The sequence below is a fragment of the Lontra canadensis genome, unplaced genomic scaffold (genome assembly GCF_010015895.1).
Source record: "Lontra canadensis isolate GAN:19392208 unplaced genomic scaffold, GSC_riverotter_1.0 scaffold68, whole genome shotgun sequence".
In the NCBI taxonomy this organism is placed as follows: Eukaryota; Metazoa; Chordata; class Mammalia; order Carnivora; family Mustelidae; genus Lontra; species Lontra canadensis.
Window position 1 is genome coordinate 375373 of NW_022631062.1, and position 20050 is coordinate 395422.

Consider the following 20050-nt stretch of genomic DNA (forward strand, 5'->3'; position numbering starts at 1 on the left):
TTGTAAATGGGATGGACTCCTTAATTTCTCTTTCTTCTGTCTTGTTGTTGGTGTAGAGAAATGTGACTGATTTCTGTGCATTGATTTTATATCCTGACACTTTACTGAATTCCTGTACAAGTTCTAGCAGTTTTGGAGTGGAGTCTTTTGGGTTTTCCACATAGAGTATCATATCATCTGCGAAGAGTGATAGTTTGACTTCTTCTTTGCCGATTTGGATGCCTTTAATTTCCTTTTATTGTCTGATTGCTGAGGCTAGGACTTCTAGTACTATGTTGAATAGCAGTGGTGATAACGGACATCCCTGCCGTGTTCCTGACCTTAGCGGAAAAGCTTTCAGTTTTTCTCCATTGAGAATGATATTTGCGATGGGTTTTTCATAGATGGCTTTGATAATATTGAGGTATGTGCCCTCTATCCCTACACTTTGAAGAGTTTTGATCAGGAAGGGATGCTGTACTTTGTCAAATGCTTTTTCAGCATCTATTGAGAGTATCATATGGTTCCTGTTCTTTCTTTTATTAATGTGTTTTATCACATTGATTGATTTGCGGATGTTGAACCAACCTTGCAGCCCTGGAATAAATCCCACTTGGTCGTGGTGAATAATCCTTTTAATGTACTGTTGAATCCTATTGGCTAGTATTTTGGTGAGAATTTTTGCATCTGTGTTCATCAAGGATATTGGTCTGTAGTTCTCTTTTTTGATGGGATCCTTGTCTGGTTTGGGGATCAAGGTGATGCTGGCCTCATAAAATGAGTTTGGAAGTTTTCCTTCTATTTCTATTTTTTGGAACAGTCTCAGGAGAATAGGAATTAGTTCTTCTTTAAATGTTTGGTAGAATTCCCCCGGGAAGCCGTCTGGCCCTGGGCTTTTGTTTGTTTGGAGATTTTTGATGACTGTTTCAATCTCCTTACTGGTTATGGGTCTGTTCAGGCTTTCTATTTCTTCCTGGTTCAGTTGTGGTAGTTTATATGTCTCTAGGAATGCATCCATTTCTTCCAGATTGTCAAATTTGTTGGCATAGAGTTGCTCATAATATGTTCTTATAATTGTCTGTATTTCTTTGGTGTTAGTTGTGATCTCTCCTCTTTCATTCATGATTTTATTTATTTGGGTCCTTTCTCTTTTCTTTTTGATAAGTCTGGCCAGGGGTTTATCAATCTTATTAATTCTTTCAAAGAACCAGCTCCTAGTTTCATTGATTTGTTCTATTGTTTTTTTGGTTTCTATTTCATTGATTTCTGCTCTGATCTTTATGATTTCTCTTCTCCTGCTGGGTTTAGGGTTTCTTTCTTGTTCTTTCTCCAGCTCCTTTAGGTGTAGGGTTAGGTTGTGTACCTGAGACCTTTCTTGTTTCTTGAGAAAGGCTTGTACTGCTATATATTTTCCTCTCAGGACTGCCTTTGTTGTGTCCCACAGATTTTGACCTGTTGTATTTTCATTATCATTTGTTTCCAAGAATTTTGTCAATTCTTCTTTAATTTCCTGGTTGACCCATTCATTCTTTAGAAGGATGCTGTTTAGTCGCCATGTATTTGGGTTCTTTCCAAATTTCCTCTTGCGATTGAGTTCTAGCTTCAGAGCATTGTGGTCTGAAAATATGCAGGGAATGATCCCTATCTTTTGATACCGGTTGAGACCTGATTTAGAACCAAAGATGTGATCTATTCTAGAGAATGTTCATTTGCACTAGAGAAGAATGTGTATTCTGTTGCTTTGGGATGAAATGTTCTGAATATATCTGTGATGTCCATCTGGTCCAGTGTGTCATTTAAGGCCTTTATTTCCTTGTTGATCTTTTGCTTGGATGATCTGTCCATTTCAGTGAGGGGAGTGTTAAAGTCCCCTACTATTATTGTATTATTGTCGATGTGTTTCTTTGATTTTGTTATTAATTGGTTCATATAGTTGGCTGCTCCCACGTTAGGGGCATAGATATCGACAATTGTTAGATCTTCTTGTTGGACAGATCCTTTGAGTATGATATAGTGTCCTTCTTCATCTCTTATTATAGTCTTCGGTTTAAACTCTAATTGATCTGATATAAGGATTGCCACTCCTGCTTTCTTCTGATGTCCATTAGCATGGTAAATTCTTTTCCACCCCCTCACTTTAAATCTGAAGGTGTCTTCGGGTTTAAAATGAATTTCTTGTAGGCAACATATAGATGGGTTTTGTTTTTTTTATCCATTCTGATACCCTGTGTCTTTTGATTGGGGCATTTAGCCCATTAACATTCAGGGTAACTATTGAGAGATATGAATTTAGTGCCATTGTATTGCCTGTAAGGTGACTGTTATTGTATATTGTTTCTGTTCCTTTCTGATCTACTACTTTTAGGCTCTCTCTTTGCTTAGAGGACCCCTTTCAATATTTCCTGTAGAGCTGGCTTGGTGTTTGCAAATTCTTTCAGTTTTTGTTTGTCCTGGAAGCTTTTAATCTCTCCTTCTATTTTCAATGATAGCCTAGCTGGATATAGTATTCTTGGCTGCATGTTTTTCTCGTTTAGTGCTCTGAATATATCATGCCAGCTCTTTCTGGCCTGCCAGGTCTCTGTGGATAAGTCTGCTGCCAATCTAATATTTTTACCATTGTATGTTACAGACTACTTCTCCCGGGCTGCTTTCAGGATTTTCTCTTTGTCACTAAGACTTGTAAATTTTACTATTAGGTGACGGGGTGTGGACCTATTCTTGTTGATTTTGAGGGGGGTTCTCTGCACCTCCTGGATTTTGATGCTTGTTCCCTTTGCCATATTGGGGAAATTCTGTCCAATAATTCTCTCCAATATACCTTCTGCTCCCCTCTCTCTTTCTTCTTCTTCTGGAATCCCAATTATTCTAATGTTGTTTCGTCTTATGGTGTCACTTATCTCTCGAATTCTTCCCTCATGGTCCAGTAGTTGTTTGTCCCTCTTTTGCTCAGCTTCTTTATTCTCTGTCATTTTGTCTTCTATATCGCTAATTCTTTCTTCTGCCTCATTTATCCTAGCAGTGAGAGCCTCCATTTTTGATTGCACCTCATTAATAGCTTTTTTGATTTCAACTTGATTAGATTTTAGTTCTTTTATTTCTCCAGAAAGGGCTTTTATATCTCCTGAGAGGGTTTCTCTAATATCTTCCATGCCTTTTTCGAGCCCAGCTAGAACCTTGAGAATCGTCATTCTGAACTCTAGATCTGACATATTACCAATGTCTGTATTGATTAGGTCCCTAGCCTTTGGTACTGCCTCTTGTTCTTTTTTTTGTGGTGAATTTTTCCGCCTTGTCATTTTGTCCAGATAAGAGTATATGAAGGAGTAAATAAAATACTAAAAGGGTGGCAACAACCCCAGGAAAATATGCTTTAGCCAAATTAGAAGAGATCCCAAATCGTGAGGGGGGGGGAAGGGGAAACAAAGAGGTTCAGAAAGAAAAAAAAAAAAAAAAAAAAAAAAAAAAAAAAAAAAAAGAAAACCAATAATGAAAAAAATATAAAAAGGAAAAAATATATATATATTAGATAAACTAGTTAAAAAACGTTAAAAAAGAAAAGAGTAAAAGTTAAAAAAATTTAGCAGAAGAAGAGAAAAAAAAATTGAAAAAGAAAAAAAATTAAATTAACTGCAAGGCTAAAGAGTCATGGGGAGAAAGCCACGAGTTCCGTGCTTTGCTTTCTCCTCCTCTGGAATTCCGCTGCTCTCCTTGGTATAGAATCTGCACTCCTTGGTAGGTGAACTTGGTCCCGGCTGGGTTTCTTGTTGATCTTCTGGGGGAGGGGCCTGTTGTAGTGATTCTCAAGCGTCTTTGCCCCAGGCGGAGTCGCACCGCCCTTACCAGGGGCCGGGCTGAGTAATCCGCTCGGTTTCGCTTTCGGGAGCTTTTGTTCCCTGAGCGCTTTCCGTAGAGTCCGGAGGGCGGGAATGAAGATGGCGGCCGCCCAGTCTCCGGCCCGGAGGAGCCGAGAGGCCGGGGCCCCACTCCTCAGTGCGCCCTCAGAGAACAGCGCCCAATTGCTCCCGTCACCCTGGCCTCCGGCCGCGCTCCGAGCTGACCGAGCCTGCGACCGGTTCAAGGTAAGCCTGAGCTGTGAGCTCACTCCTCGGCTCCGTCTCTGTAGCCGGCTTCCCCGTTCTAATACCTGTAAGCTCTGTGACACTCAGACACCCCGATCCTTCTGTGACCCTGCGGGACCTGAGGCCACACTGGCCCCGCGTGGGCTTCACCCCGGTTAAGCCTCTGGAGCGATGCCCCTCAGCGGAACAGACTTTTAAAAGTCCCGATTTTGTGCTCCGTTGCTCCGCCGCTTGCCGGGAGCCGGCCCCTCCCCCCGCGGTCTGTCTTCCCGTCGCTTTGGATTCACTTCTCCGCCGGTCCTACCTTTCAGCAAGTGGTTGATTTTCTGTTTCTAGAATTGCTGTTCTTCTTCTCTTCGATCTCCCGTTGGATTTGTAGGTGTTTGCAATCTTTAGATAAGCTATCTAGCTGATCTCCCGCCACCTGAAGTAGTCTCAGCTGCTACTTCTCTGCCATCTTGACTCCTCCCCCGGTCTATCCTTTTTTATAGGTACATAATATTACATTGTATATATTTATATGTTTATATATATGTGTATATATATATATACACACATGCCATGTTATATACATACCATATATATGTGTGTGTGTGTGTGTGTGTGTGTGTGTGTGTGTACACCATATCTTCCTTACCCATTTGTCTATCAATGGACAATAGGTGGCTTCCATATTTTGGCTATCATAAATAATGCTGCAATAAACATAGAGGTGCATGCATCTTTTCAAATTAGTGTTTTTGTTTTCTTTGGGAAGATACCCCATAGTGGAATTATTGGGTCATATGTTATTTCTATTTTTAATGTTTTGAGGAAACTCCATACTGAAAAACATTTGTTTTCATGAGCTGCATGAAGTAGAGACTGATTATATTTTCTTCAAAATCTTCTGCTCTCTGTGCACTTGTTAGACCACTTGTCCCCACTCCCTGAAGTTAGTTGTGGCTATGTGACCGAGCGTGACCGGCGAAATGTAGGCAGAGGTGGAAAATGCCACCCCCAGCCCCAACTCATAAAAACCTCCATTGTGGTCCTCCGTACTCCTCTTCTGGTAGGTTGGAATGGAGGGCACTGTGCGGAGGGCATTTTGGGAGTGACACCTTGAAGATCATGCGACTAGTCGATGCAATGCAGAACTGGGCATTGCGCAGACTTGAATGATGCCGGAAGGATTCTGCTATGGGAGAAAGAACAAGGGAATTCCATGTGAATGTTTTACTCCCTCACCCATGTATCCCATTGCGACCTGGAGGCTGTGTCACAGATTCAAGTCTCTGAGCTTTGCACATGAGAGGGTTTCATTCAGTGGAGCAGGGCAGAGGCCCAGGAATATGCATTTTAATTGGCAGCCTACCGGATTTGGATGCAGGTAGACCAGGAAGACTATTTTGAGAAATGGGGAGAACACGGTCTCTCGCAGTGCTAAGGGGATGTTTGTCAAATGAATAATTAAATGAACAAAGAGCAGGAGAAGGGAGAGCGAAAATGAGATTGCAAGTGGGGAGATATGAAAGAAGAAGGAAACAGCTGGGGAGAACCTAGCCCTGAGGCGCACGAGAAGGTGGGGACGTTTTGTCACAGGTGGCCAAGGCTGATGATGGCAGACAAGGCATATGGAGTGTGCTCCTGAGCTTGCCAGCCCTCATTTCCCCAGGGGAAGCCCTCTGTTTTGAGGAGCCTGCTTTTTATCAGGCATTTTACGTACCTCCTGCTGTCGCTGTCCTCTGACAAGCTGCTCTTCTGCTAGACGCATTTTCATGGCTAATGGCACGGACGTTTTTGGAGATTCTGGGGGCAACAGAACACAGGGAACACTGTGCATAGATTGAAATCAGTCACCACATGCCAGCCTTTGCTCATTTGCGGCACAAATTTAATTTAAGCCAAAGAGATAAGATCTCTCTTGTCCTGCAGCCTTCTCCTTGCTTTCCTGACACCCAGGTAATAAATTCGATTTGCGGAAATAAATACCACTCCATCCCTAAGGGGGCTGGAAGAAAATCCACCCAGGGCTCGTACTGTGCTCATGGCAAGCAGGGTCAGGCAGAGAGCAAGGGGGTTAAGCTGGCAAGGGGACAAAGGGGTCAGGATGGAATGTACCTTGAGTGGTGTGAGCAGATGCCCCTCTGAGACCGGAAATGGCAGAGACAAATGACAGAATGTGAGGCTGCAGACCATGGCCAGGGCGTGCTGGGGGGAGCATCCACCCCAGGAGGCTGCTGGACCACACACACCTTTCCGATCGGACTGTCTGAAGATTCCATGTCCTCCACCACTGTCCTCATCAGCTCCTTTCAAAATCAGTGAAGTGCCTTATGTCCGAAGGTCACCAGTTGGTCATTCCTGCTGTATCTTCAAGAGTTTGAGGTGTGCTGTGCCTGGTTGACCAGTTCTCCAGGAATGTCATTTAGAATTAATTTCCATTCCTTCAAACATCGGGATAGAGATATTGTCACTCGAATGTCACATGAGTCCACAATAAAAAGAGCTCCTGTGTATGAAGAACTTAATGTGTAGCTCACATTGTGCAGAGAACCGGTTCTAACGGTGACCTCTCGAGACCAACGTCTTAACTCTATGAGGTTCAAGTCAAGGCAACTGAGTCTTGGAAAAGGAAGAAATAGGTCCACGTTCTCAAAGAGGCAAAGCCAACATTCAAACCTAAGCATGAAGGTAATTGTTTTAGTATCAACATATTAGAAAAATTATATAATGCTAAGTGAAATTAGCCAGACAGAGAAAGACAAATACTGTGTAATCTTTTATATGTTGAATCTACAAAAACAAAAAGCCTAATTCATAGAAATAGAGAGTGGTATAGTGGCCACAAGGACCTAGGGGTGGGGGAGATGGGGAGATGCTGGCCAGAGGCTTGTAAGCCCACAGTTGTAAGATGGGAGTCTGGAGATCTAATATACACCACGGTGACTCTAGTTAATAATACGATGTTGTGTATTTGAAAGTTGCTAAGACTTTGTGCAGGTATGCTCAGCACACACACACACACGCACACACACACACACACACACACACACACACACAAATGGTAACTATGTGAAGTGATGAGTGCATTAACTAACTTGATTGGGGGAGATATAATGAACCTTTTTAACACATCATATCCATTAATCTTGCGAAAGGAAAAAAATCATCATATTTTGCCCTTTAAATATATCCAATTTCCTTTGTTAGTTATACCTCCGTAAAGCTGAAAAAATTAAATGTAAATTCTTAAAAACATCTTTTCAGCCAACTTTTATTGGGGGAGATATAATGAACCTGTAGACACATCATATCCATTATCTTACCAATAGCCCCATGGAGTAGGCATCACGGTCATCACATGGAGATGAAGGAAAGAAGGGGTAGACAGATCAGTGGACTTGCTCAAGATCAGACAACTCTTAAGTAAGACAGAGCTGTGATATGTTGATCCCAAGGATCTCCGGCTGGGCGTTTAACAGTTCTTCTCTGTGGACTGTCCTGAGAGTCAGGCTACCATTGGGAGCCCCAAATGCTGATATCCAGTCTCTACTGTCCGAACCTGTCAGCTGGTTCTAGGTATTGCTGAGGGAGGGTATCCTTTATTATTTAATATGCCAGTTTCTAAGCTGTTGATACTGCAGGAGTTAGGAGGCTCTGGGGAGACAGTGTAAAGGGCCTGGGAGATTAATTTTTTTACTTTATTATTTTTATTAACATATAATGTATTATTTGCTTCAGGGGTACAGATCTGTGAATCATCAGACTTACACATTTCACAGCACTCACCATAGCACATACCCTCCCCAATGTCCATCACCCACCCACCCTATCCCTACCCTCCACATACCAGCAACCCTCAGTTTATTTTGTGAGTTTAAGAGTCTCTTATGGTTTGTCTCCCTCCTCTAGTTCCATTGTATATATATATACCATATCTTCTTTATCCATTCATCTGCTGATGGACATCTAGGTTCTTTCCATAGTTTGGGTACTGGGGACATTGCTGCTATAAACATTTGGGTGCATGTGCCCCTTCAGATCCCTACATTTGTATCTTCAGGGTAAATACCCAGTAGTGTGATTGCTGGGTTGTAGGGTAGCTCTATTTCCAACTTTTTGAGGAAACTCCATGCTGTTTTCCAGAGTGGCTGCACCAGCTTGCATTCCCACCAACAGTGTAGGAGGGTTCCCCTTTCTCTGATTCTCACCAACATCTGTCATTTCCTGACTTGTTAATTTTAGCCATTCTGACTGGTGTGAGGTGGTATCTCACTGTGGTTTTGATTCGTGTTTCCTTGATGCCAAGTGATGTTGAGCACTTTTTCATGTGTCTGTTGGCCATCTGGATGTCTTCTTTGCAGAAATGTCTGCTCATATCTTCTGCCCATTTCTTTCTTTCTTTTTTTAAAAAGATTTTATTTATTTACTTGGCAGAGAGAGATCACAAGTAAGCAGAGAGGCAGGCAGAGAGAGAGAGAGGAGGAAGCAGTCTCCCTGCAGAGCAGAGAGCCCGATGTGGGGCTCGATCCCAGGACTCTGAGATCATGACCTGAGCCGAAGGCAGAGGCTTAACCCCCTGAGCCACCCAGGCGCCCAGTCTTCTGCCCATTTCTTGACTGGATTATTTGTTCTTTGGGTGTTAAGTTTGACAAGTTCTTTATAGATTTGGGATCTAGCTCTTTATCTGATATGTCATTTGCAAAAATCTTCTCCCATTCTGTCAGTTGTCTTTTGGTTTTGTTGACTCTTTCCTTTGCTGTGCAAAATCTTTTGATCTTGATGAAGTCCCAGTAGTTCACTTTTGCACTTGCTTCACCTGCCTTTGGCGATATTTCTAGGAAGAAGTTGCTGCAGCTGAGGTAAAAAATGTTGCTGCCTGTGTTCTTCTCAAGGATTTGGATGGATTCCTTTCTCACATTGAGGTCTTTCATCCATTTTGCATCTATTTTTGTGTGTGGTATAAGGAAATGGCCCAGTTTCATTCTTCTGCATGTGGCTGTCCAATTTTCCCAACACCATTTGTTGAAGAGACTGTCTTTTTTCCATTGGACATTCTTTCTTGCTTTGTTGAAGATTAGTTGACCATGGAGTTGAGGGTCCACTTCTGGGCTCTCTATTCTGTTCCATGGATCTATGTATCTGTTTTTGTGCCAGTCCCATACTGTCCTGATGATGACATCTTTGTAATAGAGCTTGAAGTCTGGAATTGTGTAGCCACCAACTTTGGCTTTCTTTATGAACATTCCTCTGGCTATTTGGGGTCTTTTCTGGTTCCATATAAATTTTAGGATTATTTGTTCCATTTCTTTGAAAAAAATTGATGGTATTTCAATAGGGATTGCATTAAATGTGTAGATTGCTTAGGTAGCATAGACATTTTCACAGTATTACTTCTTCCAGTACATGAGCATGGAATGTTTTTCCATTTCTTTGTGTCTTCCTCAATTTCTTTCATGAGTACTTTATAGTTTTCTGAGTACAGATTCTTTGCCTCTTTGGTTAGGTATCTTATGGTTTTGGGTGCAATTGTAATTGGGATCAACTCTTTAATTTCTCTTTCTTCTGTTTTGCTGTTGGTGTATAGAAATGCAAGTGATTTCTGTGCATTGATTTTATATCCTGACGCTTTACTGAATTCCTGTATGACTTCTAGCCATTTTGGTGTGGAGTCTTTTAGGTTTTTCACATAAAATATCATGTCATCCACAGAGTGAGAATTTGACTTCTTCTTTGCTGATTCAGATGCCTTTTATTTCTTTTTTTGTTGTCTGACTCCCGAGGCTAGGACTGAGAGCACTATGTTGAATAGCAGTGGTGATAGTGGACATGACCTTAGGGGAAAAGCTCTCAGTTTTTCACCATTGAGAATGATATTTGCTGTGGGTTTTTCATAGATATGTACCCTCTGTCCCTACACTTTAAAGAGTTTTGTTTAAATATTTTATTTATTTATTTTTCAGAGAGAGCGAGAGAGAGAGAGAGCACGTGCACAAGCAGACAGAGTGGCAGGCAGAGGTGGAGAGAGAAGCAGGCTCCCTGCAGAGCAAGGAGCACAATGCGGGGCTCAATCCCAGGACCCTGGGATCATGACCTGAGCCGAAGGCAGCAGCTCAGCTGACTGAGCCACCCAGGCATCCCTGAAGAGTTTTGATCAAGAAAAGATGCTGTACTTTGTCAAAAGCTTTTTCAGCATCTATTGAGAGTACCATATGGTTCTCGTTCTTTCATTAATGTATTGTATCACATTGATTGATTTGCAGATGTTGAACCAACCTTGCAGCACAGGAATAAATCCCACTTGGTAGTGGTGAATAATCCTTTTAATGTACTGTTGGATCTTATTGGCTAGTATTTTGGTGATAATTTCTGCATCTGTGTTCATCAAGGATATTGGTCTGTAATTCTCCTTTTTGATGGGGTTTTTGGTTTTGGGATCAAGGTAATGCTGGCCTCATAAAATGGGTTTGGAAGTTTTCCTTCCATTTCTATTTTTTGGAACACTTTCAGGAGGATAGATATTGATTCTTCTTCAAATGTTTGGTAGAATTCCCCTGGGAAGCCATCTGGCTCTGGACTCTTGTTTGTTGGGAGATTTTTAATGACTGCTTCAATCTCCTTACTGGTTATGGGTGTGTTCAGGTTTTCTATTTCTTCCTGGTTCAGTTTTGGTAGCTTTTATATCTCTAGGAATGCATCCATTTGTTCCAGATTGTTAAATTTGCGAGTGTATAGTTGCTCATAGTATGTTCTTCTAATTGTATTTCTTTGGTGTTGGGTGAGATCTATCCTCTTTCTTCATGATTTTATTTATTTGGGTCCTCTTTTCTTTTTGATAAGTCTGGCTAGGGGTTTATCAATCTTATTAATTCTTTCAAAAAAAACCAGCTCCTAGTTTTGTTGATTTGTTCTACCATTCTTTTGGTTTCTATTTCATTGATTTCTGCTCTGATCTTAATTATTTCTCCTCTCTTTCTGGGTTTAGGCATTCTTTGCTGTTCTTTCCACAGCTCCTTTAGGTGTAGGGTTAGGTTGCATACTTGAGATTTTTCTTGTTTCTTGAGAAAGGCTTGTATCGCTATATATTTTCCTCTCAGGACCACCTTTGCTGTGTCCCACAGATTTTAAACAGTTATGTTTTCATTTTCATTTGTTCCCATGAAATTTTTTCAATTCTTTAATTTCCTGGTTGACCCATTAATTCTTTAGTAGGATGTTCTTTAGCCTCCATGTATTTGAGTTCTTTCCAACTTTCCTCTTCTGATTGAGTTCTAGCTTCAGAGCATTGTGGTCTGCAAATATACCTGGAATGATCCCAATCTTTTGATACTGGTTGAGTCCCGATTTGTGACCCAGGATGTGATCTATTCTGGAGAATGTTCCATGTGCACTAGAGAAGAATGTGTATTCTGTTGCTTTGGGATGGAATGTTCTGAATATATCTGTGATGTCCATCTGGTCCAGTGTGTCATTTAAAGCCTTTATTTCCTTGTTGATCTTTTGCTTAGATGATCTGTCCATTTCAGTGAGGGGGTTGTTAAAGTGACCCACTTTTATTGTATTATTGTTGATGTGTTTCCTTGATTTTGTTATTAATTGGTTTGTATAATTGGCTGCTCCCATGTTAAGGGCATAGATATTTAAAATTGTTAGATCTTCTTATTGGACAGACCCTTTAAGAATGATATAGTGTCCTTCCTCATCTCTTATTATAGTCTTTGGCTTAAAATCTAATTTATCTGATATAAGGATTACCACCCCAGGTTTCTTTTGATGTCCATTAGCATGGTAAGTTGTTTTCCACCCCCTCACTTTAAATCTAGAGGCGTCTTTGTGTCTAAAATGAGTTTCTTATAGACAGCATATTGATGGGTCTTGGGTTTTTTTTTTTAATCCATTCTGATACCCTGTGTCTTTTGATTGGGGCATTTAGCCCATTTATACTTAGGGTAACTATTGAAAGATATGAATTTAGTGCCATTGTATTGCCTATAAAGTGACTGTTACTGTATATTGTCTATGTTCCTTTCTGTTCCATTACTTTTAGGCTCTCTCTTTGCTTAGAGGACCCCTTTCAATATTTCCTGTAGGACTGGTTTGGTGTTTGCAAATTCTTTTAGTTTTTGTTTGTTCTGGAAGCTTTTTATTTTTCCTTGCATTTTCAGTGACAGCCTAGCTGGATATAGTATTCTTGGCTGCATTTTTTTCTCGATTAATGCTCTGAATATATCATGCCAGCTCTTTCTGGCCTGCCAGGTCTCTGTGGATAAGTGTGCTGCCAATCTAATATTTCTACCATTGTATGTTAGAGACTTCTTTTCCCAAGCTGCTTTCAGGATTCTCTCTTTGTCACTAAAACTTGTAAGTTTTACTATTAGATGATGGGGTGTGGACCTATTTTGTTGATTTGGAGGGGCTTCTCTGTGCCTCCTGATTTTTGATGCTTGTTCCTTTTGCCATATTAGGGAAATTCTCTACTATAATTTGCTCCAATATACCTTCTGCCCCCCCCTTCTTCTTCTTCTGGGATCCCAAATATTCTAATATTGTTTTGTCGTATGGTATAACTTATCTCTCAAATTCTCCCCTCCTGGTCCAGTAGCTATTTGTCTCCTTTTGCTCAGCTTCTTTATTCTCCATTATTTGTTCTTCTATATCACTAATTTTCTCTTCTGCCTCATTTATCCAAGCAGTAAGAGCCTTCATTTTTTATTGCACCTCATTAATAGCTTTTTTAAATTTCAACTTTGTTAGATTTTATTTCTTTTATTTCTTCAGAAAGGGATTTTTATTTCTCTAGAAAGGGATTCTCTGATATCCTCCATGCCTTTTTTGAGCCCAGCTTGCACCTTGATAATCATCATTCTGAACTCTAGTTCTGACATATTACTGACGTCCATATTGACAAGGTCCCTAGCCATCAGTACCGCCTTATGTTCTTTTTTCTGTGGTAAGTTTTTCCACCTTGTCATTTTATCCAGATAAGAATATATGAACAAGAGAATAAAATACTGAAAGGTGGCAAAGACCCCAGAAAAATATATGCTAAGCAAATCAGAAGATACCTGAAACTGGGGGGAGAAGAAAGGGGGAAAAAATAAAAATAGAAAAATAAAAAATAAAATAAAATAAAATAAATATATATATATTAGACTGGTGAATAGAACAGAGCCACCCACTTGATTTGGGGTGTATTCTGGTCTGTCAGAAGAAACTACCTATCAAAATTTTAAGAATGAAAAAATATATATGGGTAACATGATTAAGGGATGGAATAATGTAAAGATGAAAATTTTAAAAAAGATTCTAAAAAAGGAATTGGTAAGATAAGTTGATTAGAAAAAGAAAGATAAAGAGGAGAGAATGTGATTAGGCCGGAGAGTAGAACAAAACCATATGTTAGATTTAGGGTATATTTTGATCTATTAGCAGAAATTGTATCCCAAAAATTTAAAGAAAGAAAAAACCTGTACATATACAAAAATTAAAGTTAAATACAAAAAATAAGGTTAAATACAATGAAGTAACAAAACATGACTATAAAAGTGAAATTTTAATAAGATTCCTTTAAAATAGGTATTGTTAAGATAAAATAGTTTAAAATGTTAAAAGAGGGGAAAGTTTAAAAATAGTATAAGAAAAAAAATTTTTAAAAATTTAACTTTGCAAGACTAAAGGATCATGGGGGAAAAGCCACGAATTCTATGAGTTACTTACCCCTACCTCTGGAGTTCTGTAATTCTCGTTGATCAGTCAACTTGTCCTTGGCTGGATGTTCTTGCTGATCTTCTGGGGGTTGCCTGTTGCTGTGATTCTCAAATGTCTTTGCCTGAGGTGGAATTGCACTGCCCTTGCCATGGGCCAGGCTAAGCAATCTGCTCGGGTTCGCACTCAGAGATTTGGTTCCCTGAATGTTTTCCATAGAGCTTTGGAGGATGGGACTGAAAATGGCAGCCTCCCAATCTCCAGCCTGGAGGAACTGAGAGCTCGGGGCCCCACTCCTCAGTACACCATCAGAGAAAAGCAGCCAATCCCTCCTGTCTCCCTGGTCTCCGGCCATGCTCTGTGCTCACCCGGCCTGTGACCAAGTGTTTCTATCTCTGGTACATGGCCCTGCTTGGAGTATCCAAGCCCAGCAGATTCTTGCCACGCTGTTCCTCCCAGAGGAGGAAGGTGAGTCTCCCCAGATCTGCCACTTGTGGGGTCCCTGTTCAAAGAGCAGTGGCCTGACTGTACCTTGGATCATGGTTTAAGGTAATCCTGAGCTGAGAGCTCACTGCTCAGCTCTGTCTCTGTAGCTGGCTCCCCGGTCTGATATCTGGCAGCTTTGCCACACTCAGGGTCTTTCTGTGACCCCACGGGTCCTGAGGCCACACTGTCCCCATGAGGGTTCCATCCCCACTTTGCCTCTGGAGCAACATCTCTCAGTGGAGCAGTCTTCTAAAAGTTCTGATTTTGTGCTCCGCTGCTTCACTGCTTGCTGGGAGCCATCCCCTCCCCCCGGGGTCTATCTTCCTGTTGGTTTGGATTCACTTCTCCGCATGTCCTACCTTCCAAAAAGTGGTTGATTTTCTGTTCCTAGAATTGCTGCTTTTCTTCTCTTCTATCTCCTGTTGAGTTTGTAGGTGTTCGGAATGGTTTGATAAGTATCTAGCTGAACTCCTGGGACCTGATGATATTTCAGTTTGCTACTCCTCGGCCATCTTACTTCCTCCCCCCTAATTTTGGTGGAAATTCTGACAGAAGAGAATGTGAAATGGTGGCTGCTTCAGAGATTTAAAAGAAATCACTGTGTGTATGTGCGATTTCCTTCCAACACTCTTGGGGGCTGACTAAAGTAAAGCTATCAGATCTTTGCCCCATACCCAGTGCTGTCTCAAGAGTGACAAAAAGCCTGTCTGAGCTGGGGCCAGGTATTTGTCTGAAAAAGGAAGTTAGGCATAGAAATATACCCACAGTAAGCATCAAATGGGGAGAAGTGTTTAATCTGCCTTTTGAATGGATTAACGGTTGGCTTTAAGAAGGTGCCTCTGACTTTTGACAGCATAGACCTGGAGGAGAGACCATGCTATATAATGAGGATGAGCACTGAGGACGAACGTGTGTATCTGCGATCAGCAAAAAATACCCATAAAATTATTTCCAGGGAAAGTCAGACTTCCTCATGTCAAACTGGGATAGAAAAAAATCACCCACCTAGGATGCTTTGGAACAGTGTTGGAAAGGGTTTGCTTTCCAAAGCAGCACAGCATAGAGCTGGACTGCCCAGTACAGTGGCTACTTAGCCCATGTGGTCATGGAGCATGTGAACAGTGGCCATTTCTGCATTATTATTATTATTATTTTTAAAGATTTTATTTATTTATTTGAGAGAGCAATACAGAGATAGAGCACAAGTGGGGAGGAGAGGGAGAAGAAGGCTTCCTGCTGAGCAGGGAGCCTGATGTGGGATTTGGGATCCCAGGACCCTGAGATCACAATTCGAGCCAAAGGCAGACGCTTAACCGACTGAGCTACCCAGGTGCCCCAAGGTGGCCATCTCAAATAGAGCTGTGCCATAAGGGTTAAAGATGTACCAGATTTCAAAGACTTAGTAGGAAGAAAGTTAAATATCTCCTCAACCACTTTTCAACACTGATCACATGCCAAGAGGACCATGTTTTGGATAAATTGAACTAAATAAAATGTTAAGATGAATGTCACCTGTTTACTTTTTCACACACGACCACAAGGAAATGTGAAATAATATATGTGGCTTGCATTGTATTTCCATGGGAAGGCAGCAGTCTAGACTCTGAGAAGGGCTGTGAGGTCCAAGAACATTGGAATGAAATGATACCTGCTGCTCATTTGCTGTGTAGCTCTGGCAGGAGAACACCCTTCAGAGCTCGAGTTTCCATTTATATTGGTTGGGCAAATGACTTCCTCTGCTTTTGGAGTATTATGGTGGCAAAGTACTGAACATATTGAAAGTGTGGGCAGAGTGGCCCACTCTAGACAGATAGTAGTTTTCCTCTTCCCTTCCCTCTTGCCACATATTTTGAAAACTTGGAGGGAAATGATTTTGGCTTTTGAATCCCATAACCTAGCAAACTACCATTCAAGTGTCGAGAAAAGTTAAGACTTTTTAGAGATACAGAGACTCGTGGAGGCACTTTGAAAGTGCTACTTAAAGATGTTACTTACAGAGGTGCCTGGGTGGTGCAGTTGTTTAAGTGTCCAACTTTTGGTTTTGGCTCAGGCTGTGATCTCAGGGTCATGATCTCAGGGTGGAGAGATCGAGCCCCATGTTGGGCTCTGCACTCAGTGGGGAGTCTGCTTGAGATTCTCCCTCTCCCTTTGTCCTTCTCCCCTCCTGCTCTTTCTCTCTCTCTTTCCCTCCTTCTCTTTCTCTCAAATAAATAAAGCTTAAAAAAAAAAGGATATTACTTACAGTACCACCAGAATGAAAATAGAAGCCATGAGAGAGATGTAGCACCAGAAACACAGTGGTCAGCAAAGTATGAGAAAAAGCTATTGATCATTGTGCATGATTATAGAGGCAAAAGTCAAATGGTAATAATAGCACTAATGATACAACCTAGGAATCTGAAATCCTAGCCATCAGAAGGGAAATGAAAGGGAGAAGGGGAAGTGAGGTTTCCATTTTGTTCGGGAGAAGGATTTAGATACTGATTACCTTTGTTTTTTTATTTTTATTTTTAATTTTTATTAACATATAATGTATTATTTTCCCCAGGGATACAGGTCTGTGAATCATCAGTCTTACACAATTCACAGCACTCACCATAGCACATACCCTCCCCGGTGTCCATCACCCGACCACCCTATCCCTCCCCCACCTCCCCACCCTTCAACCCTCAGTTTGTTTCCTGAGATTAAGAGTCTCTTATGGTTTGTCTCCCTCCCCAGGCCCATCTTGTTTCATTTTTTTCCCTTCCAATCCCCCACAACCCACTGCCCTGCCTCTCAAATTCCTCATTACTGATTGCTTTTGAATGCAACTAAAATACTATAATTTCAAGTATGCTTTTGTTAAAAATCTAAAAGTATCAAGTATTAAAATAGAAAAATGATGACCGTTTTGAGATTGCTAGAAGAAAATTAAGTGGAACAAAAAACAGTGTATCAGTACAACAGTAGACAAGTAAAAGAAGAAATAAGGGCAAAGTCATGGTAAAGAGAACAAATGAAATAAGATGGCAGGAATCAATCCAAGAATAATAACAGTTGTATTAAATGTAGATAGGTTAAATATACTTTTTTAAAAAAAAGGAAAAGAGATTGGTTGAACAATTTAAAAAAATCTAGCAATATGCTGTTTACAAGAAATAGCCTAAAGGTGAAATAACATCAAAAAATGAAAAAGTAAAGGTTAAAAAAGATACATCATCAAATGCTAGAGTGAAAAAAAAAAACACAAGGGCAGAAATGTTAATATTCGTAAGAGTGAAAGTCAAAAGTAGTAAGAGAAAAAGAAATGATGCTGACAACAGATCCATGTCTTGAAGACAGTATAATGGCTCTGAACAGCACAATTTTGAAGTAGGTAAAGGAAAACAAATAGAAATACAGAAGAATAGACAACTTGTCAAATATATTGGTAAAATTTAACACAACTTCCCAGAAACCAATATCCACAACTCAAAAGTATTGGTATGTAGAGCTTTTCATTGCACATTTATGAAGTTTAACTTGATATATTTTCATAACCAACAGACTGATGATAAAATTCTTTCCAAACATGAAAGACAACAAATTCTCCAAAGCAGGAATCACAGGCCATGTTTTCTGATCCCCATGCCATAAGATTAGAAATTAGTGACAAAATAAAAGTCCAAATACCCCAAATTACTTCTGCAATGAAGAGGACATGAATGCAAATTATGAGGTTAATCAAAGTCAATGACAGTCCTACAAAAAACAAAACATGGCAGGCTGGGGCTGTCCATGTTGCTGGCGCTGCCCATGGTGCTGGCCCTGAGCCTCTGTCTCTGCCCAGAGGCCAGGCCCTGTGGCCTATACCACTCCTGGTGCAGATGTCTCCAAGCCTTCTGCACCTCTCCTCCTAGAACTTCCACATCAGCCACAGCCCCTCGCCCACCACTGTCCTGCTTGCTCCCTCCTGCAAGAAGGGATTTAAGGAGCGTGTTTGTTGTGATGAGCACCAGGTGATGTATGGAAGTGCAGAATCACTATCTTGTATACCCGAAACTAATACAACACTGTTAACTGTTAACTAACTGGACTTAAAAACTTAAAAGCAGCATTTCACCGGTATCATGACTATATTTTTGGTCTCTACAAGGCACCATGGCCCTCCTAAACTTAATACTGCAGTCAAGTTACAGCAACTTCTAGTCTAGATTGTCCTTGATTCAGAATGTGATGTTTCCCCCAATATCTCTGCAAATGAATTCTATACTTTGAAAGGACCTGTGGCTTTATGCAAAGCCATCAGAGTGTGGGGAGTATTACGAGGATGCCATGGCTTTTAATAAGTTTAATGTTCTGCCCTGGTTGATGACTAGTCTTCCCCTTTTCAGAGCATCGCTTTTCCCAAGTCAAGCAACAAAGGAAGCTATTTTTTGTCTCCTGTTTCTACACCGAATGATGTCCATATGGTGATCTCATATGCCCCACTACAAGGGACCTGAGTTATACCAGAATTTGACAACCCTGGATATACACAGTCTTCAGGAGAAGTTCAGAAGACCTTGTGACTCCACGTTACGGAGGACCTAACCTGTCTGGGATATTTAGAGCTATGAACCCTATTCTGAATTCAACTTAACAGCTTCCTATCTAAATTTTTCAAAGAAATTAGTACAGTGTTTCCAAATATTTCATTCATTTGGGAGGAGATGAAGTGGAATTTAAATGTGGGGAGTCCAATCCAGAAATCCAATTACTTCATGAAGCAGAAAGCCTTTGTGAAGATTTTAGAAGACTAGAATCTTTCTACATTCAAAAGCTTGTGGGTCTTGTTTCAACCATAAACAGGGATCCATAGTCTGGCAAGAGGTTTTTTGATGATTGTGGGAAGCTTCAGCCAAGGACTTCAGCTCAAGTATGGAAAGAGCAAATGTATAGTGAGGAACAGGGCAAAATCACAATTGCTTGTGGTCCTTTCTGCTCCTTGGTACTTAGATTTGATTAGTTATGGACAAGACTAGAGAAATTCCTATAATGTGGGCCCTCTTGATTTTGATGGTTCTCAAGAACAGAAAAAAATCATCATTGGTGGAGAAGCTGGTCTATGGAGAGAATTTGTGGATGCAACTTGCCTCGCTCTGAGATTATGGCCTTGGGCAAGTGCCACTGGTGAGAGACTCTGGAGTCAGGGGAACGTCAAAGATAGAGAGGATGCCTGGACCAGACTAACAGTTCACCTCTGCAGGATGGTCGGATGTGGAAGATCTGCAGAGCCTTTTTATTTTTTTTTAAACTGGATTTTTTTAAAAAAAGATTTTATTTATTTATTTGAGAGAGAATGAGGGAGAGAGAGCATGAGAGAGGAGAAGGTCAAAGGGAGAAGCAGACTCCCCAAGGAGCTGGGAGCCCGATGTGGGACTCGATCCTGGAAGTCCAGGATCATGACCTGAGCCCAAGGCAGTCAGTCACTCAACCAACTGAGCCACCCAGGTGCCCTAAACTGGATATTGTAACCATGAGTACAAAATATAAAAATGAGCCCAAAGAAGAAAATAGGAGGGGACAAAGCCCACAGCAATCTGTACTACAATCAACTTGATTTTGAAATCATAGAAATAAAGATTTTGTATTCTGTTTTTGAATAAAATGTATCATTTAATGATTTAAAAAACCCCACATGGAGTACAGCCAAAAAAAGTGCTTGAAGAAAAATAGAGTTATAAATACATTTCCTAGAGAAGCAGAGAAAATGAAATTAACAGTGAAATCTAAAATCTAATAAAAGAACAACAGAAAAAAATTTTAAAAAGAAATAAATATAAAGGCAAAGCAGATGTTAATAGTATTTTTCTAAA

General features: G+C 40.7%; 1 pseudogene; it reads left to right on the top strand.

Annotated features, from left to right (window-relative positions):
- The first annotated feature begins 18321 nt into the window (after positions 1-18321).
- LOC116880841 overlaps positions 18322-20050 on the top strand; it is a 68358-nt pseudogene continuing 66629 nt past the window's right edge.